This window comes from Macaca mulatta, chromosome 6 (assembly GCF_049350105.2).
Source record: "Macaca mulatta isolate MMU2019108-1 chromosome 6, T2T-MMU8v2.0, whole genome shotgun sequence".
NCBI classification, from domain to species: domain Eukaryota; kingdom Metazoa; phylum Chordata; class Mammalia; order Primates; family Cercopithecidae; genus Macaca; species Macaca mulatta.
Window position 1 is genome coordinate 5,008,761 of NC_133411.1, and position 13,695 is coordinate 5,022,455.

Consider the following 13,695-nt stretch of genomic DNA (forward strand, 5'->3'; position numbering starts at 1 on the left):
TCAAAAGTTACACACACACACGCACACACACACACGTTTGAAATCCCAGCAGAAGTAGTAAGAGAGAATGGAGCCAAAGAAATATTTAAAGTAATAAAGGCTAAGAACTTTCTATAACCAGTGATAGACACAAAACTCCACATTCAGAAAATTCAGAGAACACCAAGCAAAATGAACAAAGACTTACACAAAATACTAAATCATAAATGAACAAATACACACACAAAATACTAAATCATATATTAAAGCTGCAGAACATTAAATACAAAGAGAAAATTTTGAAAGAAGCCAGAAAACAAAATCACCATATATATAGAAAAATGCTGATCAGAATTACAGCATACTTCTCATCAGAAATAATGCAAACCAGGAAATAGTGGAATAAAATATTCAGTGCTAAAAAACAAAAACCCTAACCTAAAAATCCACATTTAGGGAAATTAGCCTTCAAAATGTAGGAAATGTAAAGACTTTCTCAAATAAACAAAAACTGAGGAAATCTGTTGTCAATAAACACGCTTTCATGAAATGATGATAAGTTCTTTAAAAGAAGCAAAATGAGACTTGGTGACTCACACCTTTAATCCCAACAGTTTGGGAGGCCAAGGCGGGCAGACTGCTTGAGTCCAAAAGTTTATCTAATTGATTTTTACAGAATAGTCTATCCGACAACAGCAGAATACACTTTCTTCTCAAGCTACCATGAAACTTTCACCATGATAAACTTCATCATGTGTGCCATAAGGACACATCAACAAATCTAAAATATTATGCGTTATACAAAGTATGTTTTCAGATTACAGTGGAATCAAACTGAAAATCAATAACAGAAAAATGGTAGGAAATCCCTAATTATTTGGAAATTAAGCAACATATTATGTAAATAACCCATGGGTCAAATTAGCAATCTTAACAGAAAGCTAAAATATACTTTGAACTAAATAAATATGGAAATACAAATAACCAAAGTATGTGGGATGAAGCAAAAACAGTACTTAGAGATAAATTAATAGCACTGAATAAACTAGGAAAGAAAAAATTTCAAAAGAAGTAATCTAAGCTTTAACCTTAGGAATCTGGTTCCTCAAATAAGAGAGTTTTAGCCTAAAGCAAGCAGAATAATCAAAATTATAAAAATTAAAGCAGAAATCAATTAACTTGAAAACAGGAAAATAAAAGAGACTTTCAATGAAATTTAAAAATTTCTTGAAAAAATTAATAAAGTTTATAAACCTAGTCATTGCAATCAAGAAAAAAAATTCCTGTATCAGAAATATCAGTAAGGTCATCTCTATTGACAGCATTGACATTAAAATAATAATAAAGAAATACAACACTAAGAACTACTTTTTGCCAACAAATTTGATAATTTAGATTAAGTATCTATTCCTTAAAGGAAAGTATCAGAACTTATACAAAATGTTATAGGACTTGAATAGGGTTTGGATATTTATATAGTTCTATATCTTTAGAAACGGTAGATACTATCTATATTAAAGTTGTTAAATCAATAATAATTACCAAAATAAGAAAGCACAAAGCTCAAATGATTTTGTGGGGAATTATATCAAGTACTAAAAGAAGAAACAATTATTTCTTAGTAATATAATTAATAATAATGATAGTAATTAATAATACTATAATATTAAATATTTCTACAATCTCTTTTACAAAATAGAAATGGAGAGAACACTTCTGAACTCATTTTGTAGGGTAAACTTTATCTTAATACCAAAACCCAATAAAGACTTTGCATAAAATAAAAATTATAGACAAAATCCTCCCACGAACATAACTGCATAATGTCCAATAAAATATTAGCAAGTGTAATCCAACAGCATATAGAAAGGATTATACATCATGTACAGGTGGGACTTATTCTAGGTATTCATGAATGATTCAACATTCAGAAATTAGTTAATGTAATCCTCCAAGTCAATAGGCTAAAGAAACAAAAATACATAATCATATCAATTGATACAGTACAAACATTTGGCAAAATCCAGCATCATTCAAGGTAGAAACTCTCAACACAATAAGAATAGAGGGGAAATTCCTCAACTTGATAAAGGACATGTACACACACACACACACACACACACACACACACACACACAACCTGTAGTTAGCATCATACTTAATGGTAAAGCAAGATTGGACAATGTTACCTTCATTCAGGAATAAGGCAAGGGTGTTCTCTTTCACCATTTTTATATGATGAAGTTGTAGCTGGCGCATTAGTTAGGAAAACACATATACCTATATACATATATGTGTACACACACACAAATGGGAAAGGTAAAAATAAAATGAAAAACTGTTTCTTTTGCATGCAGGTGACATGGTTGTCTATGTATAAAATCTCTCAAAATCTACAAAATCTCCTGGAACTAATAAGCAACAATAGTAAGTTTGCAAAGTCTGTATCCAAAAGTTAATTATTTTCTTACATACCATCAGTGAACAATTAGAATTTTAAATTAAAAACTAATAGCACTTATGACAGCACCAAAAATAAACATACTTAGGTGTAAGACTATACAAATATGCAAGTAAAAGATAAAAACACTGATGAAATAAAGCAAATAAGATTTAAACAAATGGGAATCTATTCTGTGCTCATGAACAGGAAGATTCAATATTGTTAAGATATAAATTCTTCCCAGTTTGACTAATCTGCATTCCAATGCAATTACAATAAAATTTCCAAAAACCTACTTTGTAGGTATCAGCAAACTCTTCCTAAACTTTATAAACTTAAATTAGCCAACATAATACTGAAGAAACATAAAAAATTTGGAGGACTCCCGTGACCCACACTATGAAAGCATAGAAGGTTTACAGTAAAGCAACAGTAATCAAGACAGCCTTGTATTGGTGAAAGAATAGACAAGCAGATCAATGCAACGTGAGAGAGCCAAGTAAAAGACCTAGACAAATATATTTCACTGGTTTTTAACACAGGCACATCTGAAATCCAATGGAGAAAAGATAATGTTTTCTATAAAAGGTATTGAGTCTATTGGACATCCATATGCAAACAAATAGATACAGACATAGACTTTATACCTTTCACAAAATTAAACTCAAAATGGATTACAGGATTGTATGAAATGTAAAACCTGTAACATACTTAAAATAAAATAAATGAGAAAATCTACATGACTGGGAACCTGATGATGAGTTTTGAGACACAAAATAAAAGCTCCATCTGTGAAAGAAAAAATATCTGACTTCACTAAAATTTAAAACTTCTACTCTGTAAAAGACACTGTTATGAGAATGAAAAAAGAAAGCCAGAGCCTGGGTGAAATATTTGCAAGACATGCATCTGATATAAGGCTTGTATTCAAAATAGAGGTAGAACACTTAAAACAACAGTAGGAAACAAACAGTTAAAATGGGCAATGTATAGGAACATGAGCCTCACCAGAGAAAATATACAGATGAAAAGTAAGCATGAGTGCATCTTCAACATTAGATGTTATGAAGGAATTGCAAATTTAAAAAAGATAAAAATAGCACTACACACCTGTTAGTGTAGTAAAAATTCCCAAACACTGGCAATACCAATTGCTGGTGAGGATGAAAAGCAACAAAAATTCTCATTCACTGCTGTGGGAATGCAGAATGCTACGTCCACTTCAGAAGGCAGTTTGGCAGCTTCTTTTAAAGCTAAACATATTATTACCACACAATTCAACAATCACACTTCCAAGTATTTACTTAACCAAATTGAAAATGTATACTCACACAAATGCCTGTGTGTGAATGTTTATAGTGGCTATTTTTATAATTACTAAAAACTAGAAGCAATACAATGTCTGTTTTCTAATAGATGAATGAATTCTCAAATATACAAACAAGGGAGCACTACTGTTCAATCAGAAATAAACTACCAAGCCATGAAAAGACACGGATGATTCTGAAATTCATACACATTGGTAAAAGAAGGAAGTCTGAAAATTCTACATACTATATGATTTTATATGACAGTTTGGAAAAAGTAAGTTATAGAGATTCAGATGATAAATAGATCCATGATTGTCAGGGACCCAAGAGACTGAAAGATCAGGAGCTCAGATTTTTTATGGATATCATAGATATAGATACAGATATAGATATAGATAGTATGATACTCTAATGGTGGATATATGACATTATGCATTTTTTAACTTTACAGCACAACAAGGAAACCTTAATGCATGCAGACTTAAAATAATTAGGAGTAGGGAAATCCTAGAGCGGAAATAAGAAAGTGACGGAATAATCTAACTGCAATAAATATAAATGTGTGAAACCACTTTACTGAGGTGAGTGGAGATAAAGGTGTTGACCTAAGTAACTTTTTAAGTACGTGGAAATCATAGACTCAAAAAAGCGAAAACCAAAACAAAAAAACACCAAAAAAAAAAAAAACAGACCTGTGTGTAGGCACTGTATTCTAGCTGATAATATTTTCTGTATGCGTAGAGGTCAACACTTCTGAAACCTTATGTAAATAATGGAAATGACTAAGTAAATGTATGGCAAAATGTGAGACCCAGGTTTCTCAGTGCTGGAAGCCTACAGCTATGAAGAGAGTGAAGAACCCATGTAATGGTGGATTAGAGTTAGAGATATCAGCATGAATTCGTAATATAGACACAGATGATTGTGTATAGAGATATTATTATACATGTGCATATTAATGGGTTAGTATACATACGTGGATTTCTTTATTCAGCTAAGAAAGGCTACATGCAAAGAACTCCTCACTAGCAACAAGCATACCTACCACTCAAATCTTCTTTTCTAATGCCATTCTGCAATCAAAGGAACAAGGTCTCCTTGGAGAAATGGCTCACTAATTTTAAGACTGCGGAAGGAAATATCCAGGATGATCTCTGAGCATCTTGTAGTTCCAGAAAGTAAAGTACACAATGAACACACACCTGCACACTCATGCAATACAGAGGTCTGTCAAAGGGACACCAGCACTAACCTAAGGAACCAACAGTGACCAAAGCCATTTTCTCTTTGCAACACAAAATAAAATGGTATTGAGTTATAGTCCAAAGTATAAAATAAATATTCATGATTCCATACTGATGTAACTGACTGCGTAAATAAACAAATGGGGAAAATAGGCAAATACCCTATGCAGAAGGTTTTGAAATAATTTATATAGATCACCTTTAAAGAAATTGAGCATAACTCCCCCATTCCCTAGGTGAACATAACAACTTTCTTCCAAAGTGCATAACAGCTTTCTTCCAAAGAACGTAGCAAGAAAAGAGTGAGGAGTAACTTCACAGTAGAAAAAACTGACAAACAGAACCTCAGCCTGATGATCAAGGTCAACACCACATACCCTTGCTGTGAAGTGATGAGAAGGCCACTTTGCCTCTGTGTTCTTTTCAAAAATCCATAACCCAGTCTAACCGTGAGAAACACCTCAGACAAATCCCAGTAGAAGGATATCCTATAAAACGCTTGACCAGTGCTCTTCAAAACTGTCGAGGCCATCACAAAGAAAGAAAACTTGAGAAATTGGCACAGCCGAGAGAAGCCAAGGAGACACGAGGACAAAATGTAACACACTGTCCTGGATGAGGTCCCCAAATGAGAGAAGCCTTTGGGAAAAGCTAAGGACATCTGTATAAACTATGGACTTCAGTTAATCATAACGAATGGATACTGGTTACTTCATTGTGGCAAATGTGACATATTAAGATAGGATGTTAATTACAGAGAAATGCAGGTTTGGACATAGGGGGAATAGCTGGACTATCTTTACATTTTTTTTTTTGTACACCTAAAACCTCCTACAATAAAATGTATATTTAAAAAACTAATTGTTGATTCACCCTTTATATAAAAGTTAATAATAACATTGTCTCTTGTGAAAATATGCAACGATGATGATGATGGATAAAACAAAAGGAACTAAATAAACTCGAGGGAAACAGATGGCCTTTTCTGCCTTCCAGAAACTTTAATTTGATGGTCATTCTGATTTGGTTAGGATTCCTAACTGCAAATTGACAGGAGTAATTTCACCTAATGTTGATAAAATCTGTTTTGCCCTGAGATAAGTTGCTGGATCTTAAAGCACTGTCCCTGTGTAGCTAAATCAAATAAGTCAGAACGTGGCCTCAAGTAAATAGCACTTAAGCATTTGGAGGAGAGACACAGCAGAAAAGATAACAAAGACAGTGAACCAACAGCTGGAGTATCAGAGTCCCGAGGGCTGGTTTGAGTGCTCTCAGAGGGCTTGTACCCTCCGCAATTACATGAGGAACCTGTGTAAAATAGCAACTAGTGCCGACTGAACTGTTCACCTCCCAAACACCAGTTTATGTAAACTCAATTACTTACATGACCAGAACCAGTGATTTCTGAAAAGAAGCCTCTCATGTACTCTACTAAGTTTTCTGCCAAAACACAGCATGGGTTTTGTTTTCTTTAAAAACTACCATTTCCATATAATTGGATTAACCCAGCATGTGACTATGGCCAGATGTCGAAGCTTCCTAGATTGTGTAGAACCCTCATGTGACCTCAGGCTTCTCTCGCAAAATGCTGCGAGTTAAAATTCAGCTGTTGTTTAAAAACTGCCTTAATCATCCTGAGGAAGTTATAACGGTTGGTTGGAAAACAAAAATTACCAACGGCTCAATTGAAGTTTTAGATGTTCAAACAGCCATGGTCAGAGACCAAGAAATGATTTGTTGATTAAGTGCCTGCAGCAACCTTTAGTTTTGCTAAGATGTACAGCAGGAGAAAAATAAAGACATTTTCAAGCAAGTATTAAATTCAGAAAGAGTCTACCTATTTAACCCCTCAAGTCTCCTTTTAAAATCTTTTCACTGCTATGAATCCAGCATACTTCTTTTCTTTTTTTCAGCACTGATCATCTATCTCCTCCTAAGACTCAGACTTTCAATTAAGTGAGCATTTGCCAAATTCTCCCATGCCCTGCAAATGGAGGGTTGTGAAGATATGAGAGCATCATCGTCCTTGTCCTCTGAATTCATTCTGTAATACAGGAAGTAGGAAAGCACATGGAATTGCAGGGCACAGAGAAGAGGGACAAAGTTTTATGAAAACAAAGAGAAATATTATTTTAAGTTGGGGGAGGGAGTGAAGGAATGTTTCATGGAAGAAGTGACATGGGAATTGGATCAGACTTCCAAACCTGAGGAAGTTTCTTTCATCCTGGAAGGGGACGGGTGCTCTTTGGCTTTATGACATGTGTATGTTTCTGTGAGGCTAGATTGTTTTCTTGCTTGGGATTTTGAGAACTAAATCTTGATTTTTGCCAGAAGATGGGATTATCATATTCTTTTTGGAACACAGAGATTTGATACCTATATTGAGTAAGGGCAAGACACAAGCTTCTTCTTTTTGGAACACAGAGATTTGATACCCATACTAGTGAGGGCAAGACACAAGCTTCTAAGATGTAGCTCCAGGGGCCTTCTGAAGGGCTGCTCACAGGCTTTTTGGAAGATGTGGTAGCTTTTCTTCTCAGACGTTCTTCCTCATCCTGTATTTCGACCAACCCCCTGGCCCTCTTAGCAGGGCTGCCAACCCTTAATGCATCCCAGGAGCCACAGATGACCTTGGAAGACCTGGCTCAGAGGTGGCCCATGAATGACTCACCTGCCTGGGGATAATTTCCATGTGACATTCTTGCACCTCTCCTACCTGACTACATTTTTCAAAAGTGTAATCTTTAGAAGGGCCAAGGGTAGCCAAGTTTGGTCCACTTGGTCAGCAGCCTTTTCCTTGTGGCCATCTCCACATCTGTCAATTTCGAGGTTCTCTTGCACAGTGAGAGTCAGGCTACTCCCTGATTTCTTGTTGCCATCTGTCTTAGTCCATTTAGTGCTGCTCTAACAGAATGCCACCAACTGGGTATTTATAATGAAGAGAAATTTATTTCCCACAGGTCTGCAGGCTGGCACATCCAAGACTGAGGGAGTAGGCATCTGATGAGAGCCTTTTTGCTGTGACACTCTATGCAGAAGGCAAATAGGCAAGAGAGAACCTACTCTTGAAACTCCTTTTTAAAGGCATGAAGCCCTAAAAGCCTACTGACCTCTTACAGTCACTACCTCCCAAAACCTTTGTATGGGCCATAACATTTCAACACGAGGTATGAGAAAGACATATATTCAAACTACACAACCCTACCTAGTAGTTAACCACTTTTTCCATTTATTTTTCCCTGAAAAAGATTTAGTCATACTTTTGAGTTCCAGCTTCTCTATTTAGCCATTCTATGATCTTTAATTCTCTAAATTCCCTAGTAATTACATTTCTTATACTTCAATTTCTTTTCCTGTAATGTGGCAACAATAATAGCTTCTAAGTTATAATATTATAAATGGAACTCAATAAGATGACATTGTAAAATATAAAATGACATGCTGGTCTTAACTCCACGCACCCATGCTGGGCTGCTGTATTAACCTGGTAGGTGCCATGTTTATAGTAGTCCAAGAGGCTGTTTTGCTAAAAATTATATTCCACTTTGTGGAAATCTGGGTTTTTTTATGTTTATGTCTGCCTTTGGACTTATGCTTCAATGCAAGTATGTTTATTTTGCATATCTCTCCTGAAGTGAAACACAACTCCGTCCCTCATTGGGGAACACCACTCACACACCAGCACACACTCAGTCAATGTGTCAATGTAGTGGACGTTCATGGCATAGTGGGAGGTTATAGGAAAAAGCAAAAAGGTCCATCTGTTAGCAAAGCTACAAATCACCATGGAACATTAATGACATGAACTGGTAAATGGTCCTCTGGCTGCCGCATCAGTGATGAAATCTCACTGGTCTTGGCTCCTGGGGTTGCTGTGGTTCAGAGCATCCCTGGCTTCTTCCTAGCCCCATCCTTCTTCTCTCCTCTTTCCCCAAGTTCTGCCCCTACTTCACCAAGTCTGCTGTGGCCCAGACTCCCCTGACTCTTGTGTCCTGAAAACAGCACTTTCTTCCCCAAGAGGTTGTCTAAAGTGTTTTCCAAAGATTCCTTACCCTCTAAGAAGAGAACGGGCCAGTAATTTAAAAGAACATTATCATTCTGTAACACATAGATATGTGTCTACTGAAACTTGAGATATTTTTCATCTTTACCAATTATTAACTGCATATTCTCTCTTAAGCTTCTGCAATCTAGCTTCTCTTCTCAGTACCTTTTTTGACCCCTGGGGCCTTCTGTGACTATGCTACTTTGAAGTTTGTGTTTATTTCATTTTAATTTATCTTGATTGGGATCGATTATGCTTCCTGACATTGAGGAGTCCAGTGTAATCTAAGTTCAGAAAATGCATCACCATCATCTCTCTCAATATTGCTTTTTCCTCATTTTCTCTTTCTTCTCATTTGGAAACTCCAGTTACATTTGCGTTAGACTTCATTCTATCTGCCATTTATTTTTCTTTCATATTTTCTATTTCTTACTCTGTCTTTTCTGTATCCTGGGTAATTTGCTCAGTTCTACTTTCAATTTATTAATTTCCTTTTCAGCTGTTGTTTAATCTGTTTTTTAACCCATCCTATTTATTATGTTTTAATTTCATAAAAGAAATTTTTAGTTTTCAAACTTCTCTGTGGTTAATTCTCAAATTCCCTTATTGATTATGGTAGAATTTTGTTCACTGGTCAAACTTGTAATTTGACTTTTACATATTGTTGTAATCACTTTTATTATTATTTTACAGTGGGCATACAACATTTGGATTACCTGAGTTTCTCTGAGTGTAATTGTGCTTTGTCTTCTACGCCGATCCAAGCTCACAGTGAATTTTTATACTTTTTTGGTGAGTTGAACTTTTGGGCCTCCAAGGCCTAAATCCGTGGACCTCCTGTAGCAAATGAGGCTGTAGAGTCGCAGAGCAGCTTTTCACTTGCCCCTTCCTAGTGTCCTGGTGTGACCAGATTGAGATGCTTCCTATGCTCCTCTGATCCCAAGCTTGCCTGAGAGCAGAGCTCACGTCAGGAGTCACTGGAGAAGCCGGCACTTTTTCTCCTCCCAGAAACCAGGCCCAAGGTGCTCCCAATAAATGGCATCTCCTTTTCTTGTCTAAGTTCTAAAGCAATGGAGAAATTTACAACATGATAATCTACATGGGAGACCATCCTATCACTTTTCTTATTGATGAAGTCATTGTTGGAGTATTTGGCCATATCTGCAGGCAAATATACCTCTGAATGCTGTGCCTCAAGCTGACCGAGTGGCCCATCCCATCGGGGCAGAGCAGGGACAGCAAGCCCACTCCCCACACGCAGGGAGCGCAGTCTCCCCACTCAGCTCCCTGTTCACCCAAGCTCGCATGCTTTCCCCCCAGGGATGGCAGGATGGCTTCCACGGGGAAGTGGGAGGAAAGACTGGGCACATGCACCCTATTCCTTACCCAAATGTACCCATCAGCTACTCATTCTCCTTCCACAGGGAGAAGTAAGAGGTGGCCAGACACCGAGGGTGAAGATGGGTTACCTTTTCCATGCAACCCGAGGCACATGGGGTGTGGCTGTGAAGGTCCTGCCTGGGAAGCATCTGTGATGGGCTCAGAGCATGCCGGGAACATGCTAGGGGACCACCTGTCATCTGTTCTTATGAAGCCTGCAGAAATGTCTCCTCAGTGTGCCTCTTCCCGCCTCGCCCCTAGCTTGGACCCAGCCCACCCTAACTTATTTTAGACCACTGAGCATCCCCTACCTGCAGTCCTTCCTACCTCAACCAGCCTTCTGCTCCTGCCAGGGTCCAGCTCTCTCCAAACAGACCTCCCGTTCACTGTGTCCTGCCTGGAAAACTCCGCAACCCCAGTGCCGGGAGACCAATGTCATGTCCTGAGTTGAGCCCACGAAGGGCTTCATCACTGGGACCTGTGAGACTTGGGTTCCAGGGCTGGCCCCATCTGCCCTGTGAACTCACCAAACTTTCCTCACTCCTCAAAACACAGTTGGCTCTGAGCTTTCGGGGTCTGATCGTGCTGAGACCCCCCTCCTTGTTCATCGGGGACCATCATAAAGGTCATCATTCCTTCCAGGAGGGAGACTTCCCAGACAGTCACGGCAGATGTGGTAGGTTGACTTCTCTCTCTGTGTCTATGTATTTAAATCTCAGAACTCTCAGGAAAAAGATGGACAGAACAAAACAAATATCTTTCAGGCAAAGAAAAGTGAGGAAAAGCAACAGGGCTGGAGTGTGTACAGCATCATCAAGAGCAGGGTTGGGTTTGTGTTGCACCAAGAGCTTGTGAAGGAGCTCCAGATGGAACAGGGATTGGGCTGCTGACAGAGGGTGGGGGTCCTTGGACACTGAGAAGACAGGTCCACCACGGGGAGCCTCCGAGACTCCAAACTAGGCAAGTATGTAGGGTCATGGCATCACGCAAAGATCTGAAAGATGCTATCATCACCTAGTCAAGAAGGGAAATTTGGAGATTCCATTTCCCATCTACTCCCAGCTGTGCCCACTTCTACTCCTACCAAGATGGAGTGGTGGGCAGGGCTGGCACCACAGAGAGCAGCTAAACCACCTCTGTCAAAGCTCAGTGCCAACAGCAAAGGCTGGCACCTCCTTTCTTGCCTCAGGTGTCCCAGAAAGTCAAGCATGTGGTTCTCCTTCTTTGGAGCCTACTGACTTCAATCCTCATGCTTCTTAGAAGTGTTGGGATGGAGGACTGGGCCCCCTTTGTCCACCGTGGGAAGGTAGGGACTTGGGTCTGGGCTGCAACAACAAGCACATAGATGGGGCTGATGGACGCTGACAAAAACCACTCACCAGTTCCTTTAAAATGCATGGATATGCCCTGCCACAGAGTTACATTTCAGAATCGAATCAGCTCAAACCATTGTGCTAGAATCACATTGCACGTTGAAGGCCTGTGGGTTTTGCGGGAGTACTCGGTGACCAAACAATGGGGAAGTCTCACTGCAAAGTGGTCCTGGCTGGTGAGGGCCTTGCAGTGGGTGCAGTTTACTCAGGCTTCCATGAGAGTGTTAAAGGGAAAAGCATTGTCTCTTAATGCAGCTGTTTGTTGTGTGTTATGTTAGTCTGCTCTTATGCTGCTAATAAAGAGCAGAGACTGGGTAATTTATAAAGGAAAGAAGCTTAATTGACTCATAGTTTCAACTGGCTAGGCAGGCCTCGCAATCATGATGGAAGGTGAAGAGGAGCAAAGTCACATCTTACATGCCAGCAGGCAAGAGAGCTTTTAGAGGGGAACTCCCATTTATAGAACCATCAGAACTCATGAGACTGATTCACTACCATGAGAACAGTATGGGGAAACCACCCCCATAATTCTATTATCTTCACTTGTCCCCACTCTTGACATATAAGGATTATTACAATTCAAGGTGATGCTTGGGTGGGGCACAGCCAAACCATATCGTGTGTGCACAATGTTTCATTAGTCTGTCCTTCCTTCAATTCTCCCAGTCCACTGTTCATCTTCCCCACCAATTAACATTAGTAACATTCTATGATAATTGCATTTGCAAATGTCAACTTTTCCCAGTAATGTATAAGGCCACAGGTGTGGGGCTGTACATTACAAAGTCTACCACTACTTATGGCAGAACCAGATCCACAGACAAAGCTATGTGCAATGAATGAATGAAGGAAGGAGCATATTTAAACGTTCACTCCTAAAACAATACAAAATGCCTCCATCTCTGATCAACACATTAATGCTGTCTGCAAAATGTGTTTGAGGCACTAAATGTTGTGTCAACATATTATCACTGTAACTAATTTACATGTACACTGGCATATTTAAATGGTAATGAACTAATCACCCTAAGAAGAAGTCTGTAGTTGTATTTATAATAGCATTATCTATTTGTAATCTACGTCCAAAAGTAACTGAAGGTCTAAGTTAAAATTGATTTTACAAGCTAGAGTTTAACACATGTAGAATTTAAGCAAAGAGGAATCAGAACTTCCCTAAGATGAGATAATGATTTATTAGTAGGAGGTGAAACTAGATGACGCAGGAAAACAGTTACAAATATTTTGGCTGCTGCAACAGAGTGGTTTAAATAGAAAGTCAGGGCTTGGGGCTAGTCTGATTGTATTTGGGAAGTGCTATGACTCTTGAAAAACAGGGTATTATTAATTTTTGCTTCCTTTGGAAAGAAAAGTGTTAAGAAATCCTACGTTTTATCCATGTGGATTTTTAATTACACATTCACTGATTAGGCTAAAAACTATGCAAATTGCAAAAATACAAACTTTTCTTGAGGTAATCTAAAATGAATTTAGCTATGTCTGGTAAGAAAAAGAAAGCTTATAGGATTCCAGGCCATTGCAGACATAATCATAATTGGAAGAAACAAGTAAAAGTCAACATAATAAGGGAAAAGTAAGGAAAGCCTGTTGCTGTTGGACCAGTCATCTCCTCTGCACGATTGATATGAAAGGCCCATCGGATAGTTCGTTTAAATGTGCTGAAGGGGCAGGATGCTTAGGAATGGCTGGTGTCGCCACACCTGGAACCCATCCAGGCTGTTCTAAACAGGAAGGGGCAGAGGGTTCAGTGCGGTCAAACATGATGGGAAGAGCAGGATGACCAGTAAGTGGAAAGCTCTGGAGGCCATAAATAAACAGCCTGATAAAGAGACAGATTGAGGAAGGGCTGCACAAATAATCACAAGAAAAGCAGAAGGGGAATGAGAGGCGCAGGGTGGAGAGT